Below are 4,994 nucleotides of genomic sequence, written 5' to 3' on the forward strand. Positions count from 1 at the left end.
CAGGAGACTCCTTCCAAATGAGGAGCTGCTCTGCACTTTAGCCAGCAAGGGGCAGTTTGCTCTGGTGATAGGGAGGAGGAAGAAGATGAACTCAGCCACTATTTACTGCACCTTACAGTGTGCACTATCTTACATCATCATATAAAGATTTCATGATGAGATAGGTCTTAATATACTTGCTTATTATAGAAGAAGAAGCACAGCAACTTGCTTAAGGTCAAAACTGTAGCTCTGGGATTCTCTTTGGATTCTCAGATGCTTTGCCCTCCAAAGCCTACACACTTGGGCAGCCCACTGTTCCCTAGAGAAATCCCTCAGGAGGAAGAGCACAGAGTAAGGTGTGTTGAGACCGGGCTCATAAAACCCAAAGTGTGCTTTTCTATTCTTTTTGCTTACTATTTCTGTCCCCCACCATTCTGTTATAAACCTTCTGTTGCCCATCAATGTGGCCTATTCTATCTTTGAGAGTCTACCTCAGATAGGCCATTCAATCAGTAGGGACGTGGGTGACCTTCAACAATTTGCTATGTCCACTGGTTCTTGTACTTGTGAGCTCCAAAGCAGGCTGGGGAAAGATTGAAGGTTTCTCCTTGCCCAGCTCCCTTCTTTGAATGAGATCTCACTGTCTTCAAACCTTTTTACTTACTTTCTGTTTCTTAAATAAAAACAACCTCATTTTTATCTTACTTTCTTTTTCTGGCAAAAGATTGATTTATTGTCTCCTCATACAATCCTCATACAATATGGAAACCTCAGGCTTGCTGAGTTCTTTATTGGGTCTAAAATTTCCCAGCAGTGGATTTCTTCTATTTTTATTACCTTTTATATTTAAAAATTATACAAGAAACACATTCCATGCTGAAGAATGGGATTTAAGAAAGGCCTGTCAACTATAAGGGGCCTGCCAGCTGGGATGGCAGACTTCTTTATTTGGAAGAGATGAGCTCTTGATTTATGATTGGCAGATGCCCCCCTCTTAAGGACCTGAGGGACACAATTTCTAATAGGAGTAATATGTCCTTATGGGGGAAATGGGTTGCTGTTTGCAGCCACCAGCAGCTGGTGAGGGCAGCCTTTCATTTCTCCATGCCTGGGTCACTGTGACAGATGAGAGTTTTAATCAGGCAAGTGTGCCTCAGACTATGTGTGTGGCGGGGGCCAGAGGGGGAAGAAAGCCTCACAGAACATGAAGGTCTATTTTGCACTTCTCTCTCAATAATCCCATTGCTAAAAACAGCTGAAACTGAGAGGCTCAGAGGGTTCTTTCTGTATCCGAGCAGCGATCTGGTTACCCTGAGCTCTGCTGAGACATTCCAGAGGCTCCTGTGCCCCTGGCTGTAGGCCACCCGGCGTCAGAGGCCCAGGATGGCACTGAGTATTTTTATCCAAGATGGTACATGCTTTCCATGACAGCAAGGAGCAATAAGCCCCAACTTCTGGGCACTTATGAGTCTATTCCAAATCCTATCAAGTGAGGCACGGACCTCTTTTCAGGGGATCCTGAAGGAAGTTTAGGAAAGCAGGTGACAGACTGCATCCCTCCCCCCCAGGCTGCTTTCACGGAAAACCTCTGACACCAGCTTGCTGCGAGATGACGTAGCATAGATAAAGGGAAAGGAGTGCTGTCACCTCACAGGAACCCCAGTGACCTTATATGTATGGCCCACTGATACAACGACAGGAGTATAAGTTCACACAGAAAAATAAGAGGAAATGAAAAATCAAACAAAAAGCTCTAGAAGTAGCGGATAACTGAAGACTGCGACTAGGTGACAGGCTTTTAAGGTCACAGACCAAAAGAAAGACAATGGCGTTAGCAATGAGCCAGGCGAGGTACCAACCAACACTCAATGCATGTGCTGAATCCAGTTATTAGTAGCCAACATTAAGCGGTAGAGTAAAGTGCTGCCCTTAGGAGATCAAGCTCTGCTTCCACATATCAGTAACAGAGACAGTACAAGCCATTTACAAATCCGGGAGCAGTCCTAACCACGAACTTGATTTCCTTGGCTTTCTCAGACAATGGCATGGGCATAGCTGTGTGCAAGGATCGAGTGTGTGAGAGAAGGGCATCCGGCGCAAGGTGCTGGCAGGGAGGGCAGGGGACCATCAGCGCCTGAGGTCTGGGGGCCAGAGCCTCTACCCTGCACGGCTGGCTGCTGGAGGTTTCAGGTCTGTGTTTCCATGTATCTGTCATTTACCCATTGTCTACTATGTATCAAGCATCAGGGAACGGGAGCAGAAATCTTCAGGAAAGTGAGACAAGGAAAGGGAAGAGAGAGAGAAATCCATGTCATAAACCTCGAACCGGGGTCTTTTATAATTTTTTTTTGTTCATTTTTTATTTATTTATTTGAAAGCAACAGACACAGGGAGAAAGACAGATAGAGGGAGAGAGACAGAATGGGTGCGCCAGGGCTTCCAGCCTCTGCAAACGAACTCCAGATGCGTGCGCCCCCTTGTGCATCTGGCTAACGTGGGACATGGGGAACCGAGCCTCGAACCGGGGTCCTTAGGCTTCACAGGCAAGCGCTTAACTGCTAAGCCATCTCTCCAGCCCCCATGTCATAAACCTCAAGGCTCAGAGTACAGAGGTCAGAAAGGGGGGTGGAGGAGAGAAATTTCTAATTATGGCCCAGCCGCAGCCCTGGGTTAGATGGATAGCTACAGAGACTGCACTGGGGTCTCTGTCCCAAGGGACAGGTATTAAGACCTCAGAACAGTCCACTGACACATGGATGTGATTTTGAGGTCTTCTAAACACCATTCCCAGGGACACAAGCCCTTCTTCCAATGACTTGTCTTCAACTAGAAACACATGAACTCCTCCTTTTCTGCAGGGGCCCTCCAAACCCAGGCATCCAAGCCTCCTCTCGCAGGTGATGTGAAGATTTCTGAGAAGATGATAGGTTTGAGACATGTGTCCCTCTCTGTGCTGATAGAAGTGTAGTCATGGGGCTGGAGAGATAGCTTAGTGGTTGAGGTGCTTGTCTGTGAAGCCTAAGGACCCACATTCTACTCCCCAGATCTCAGGTTAGCCAGAGGCACACAGGTGAGGCAAGTGCAGGTTTGCCCATGACCACTAGGTGGCTCAAGCATCTAGCGTTTTGTTGCAGTGGATGAGGCCCTTTGGTACCTATTCTCTATCTCTCCTCTCTCTCTTTCACTCTGTCTAAAATAAAAACAAATTAAAAAAAAGAAGTGTAGTCATGTTCTCTTTAATCACATCCTGCTTCGACTAACAACAACAACAACAACAAAACAAAAACAGAGGGGAGTCAAGTCACTGGGAAGACGGAGCACAGGCAGCTCTTCCCAACGCAGCCTGAGGTTTAGCGTCCCCATGTTAACAGAGTCTCACATGCAATACGTGTGATTCATATGGGTATATGTATTAGATTTGATGTATATGTATATGTATATGTATATGTATATGTATATGTATATGTATATATGTATGTATGTATGTATGTATGTATATTTAGAGCTGGAAAGATTGCTTAGTGATTAAAGTGCTTGCCTGCAAAGCCAGGTTCAATTCTTCAGGACCCATGTAAAGCCAGATGAACAAAGTGGCACATCTATCTGGAGTTTGTTTGCAGCAGCTAGAGGCATTGGCATGCCCATTCTCTCTACCTGCCTCTCTCTCTTTCAAATTATATAATAAACTACATATGTATATGTATATGTATATGTATATGTATATGTATATGTATATGTATATGTATATGGTTTATTTGAGAGATAGAGTTATGGGCATGTCAGAGCCTCCTACCTTTGCAAGTGCATTTGAGGCCCATGTGCCACTTTCTGACTTTATGTGGGTTCTGAGGACTTCCCCTGAGGCTTCCCGCTTAGCAGGCAGGGAGGCTGAGAAGGTGGTGAGTGAAATCACTAAGGCTCAGATCACACTGCCTGGAGCGACACAATCTTTGGGAAGATCATCCACAAGGAAATCCCAGCCAAGACTATCTTCGAGGCTGACCGGCGTCTTGGATATTTAATGATTGTTGGCAAGAAATGTACTGCTGATCGCGGCCTATTGAATGGTGGTGAATGAAGGCGCTGATGGGGACAGTCTGTCTGTCACACTCATCTCCATGTTCTCAGAGGTCGGCCGAAGAACTGGCCTCCTGGTCAAGATTGTTTGGGATAATTTTCCCTTCTCTAGGTAATGAATAAGCTTGTAGGTTCCCATAAATGACTCACTTATTTTTTCCTATACTTGGAGAGAGAGAGAGAAACTTTAAAAAGCCCTATGGCTAATGCAAGACATTGTTACATTTTTTTTTTAAAAGAGCACACAAGTGCTCCTTGCCTCACCAGGGGGTTGAGATGGCTTTGCCAATTATAAACTGAAAATGGCAGAAGTCGAACATGCATTTAATAGTCAGACCCAGTGAATCCTAGCTTGGCCACACAGAACACTTGTAAAGTCAGTCATTTCCCCTCATGGCCACAGTGTGGACTGGGAGCTATAGCTCTTGGCTGCTGTCCAGCATCCAAAGGGAGGATCAAACAGCATGGGGCTGGCCAAGGCTGAGATCCCAGCTTCAAAGTCCAAGTCTGGCTCCTACTGGATGCTCTCTGCTTTCTTCTTATGGTGGAAGTGAACCATAGTGTTTCAGGAGCTGTCTGTACACTGTCCAGGCAAACTTGTCACAGCTCAGCCCATCCGGATTACTTGACATAATTGAGGCTTTCTCGGGTCTGTTTGAAACATGGATGATTTGTCACTGCTCTGCTGAGCCACAAGCAGTGGCCTCTCTTTCTACCAAAGGAATCTGCCATGCAACCTGGGTTCCACTCTTGCCTCCAAATATGACTCTTATCCCATCCCCACTCCCTGTCGCTTCCACTTGCTGAAATCCCAAGATGTCTCAGGATGTTTCCCAGTCACTGGTAGCCACCCCATGCTTTGTATACATTTCTAGGGGGCACTTCCTCCCCCACTGTTCCTGGTTGTCCTGAGGATTGAACCTAGGGTCTTCTGC

At 46.0% G+C, this 4,994-nt stretch overlaps 1 pseudogene; it reads left to right on the forward strand.

Moving 5' to 3' along the window:
* The first annotated feature begins 3,818 nt into the window (after nucleotides 1-3,818).
* On the forward strand, nucleotides 3,819-4,156 carry LOC123453574 (annotated as a pseudogene).
* Nucleotides 4,157-4,994: the final 838 nt, after the last annotated feature.

Source organism: Jaculus jaculus, chromosome 12, assembly GCF_020740685.1.
Source record: "Jaculus jaculus isolate mJacJac1 chromosome 12, mJacJac1.mat.Y.cur, whole genome shotgun sequence".
Taxonomy (NCBI): domain Eukaryota; kingdom Metazoa; phylum Chordata; class Mammalia; order Rodentia; family Dipodidae; genus Jaculus; species Jaculus jaculus.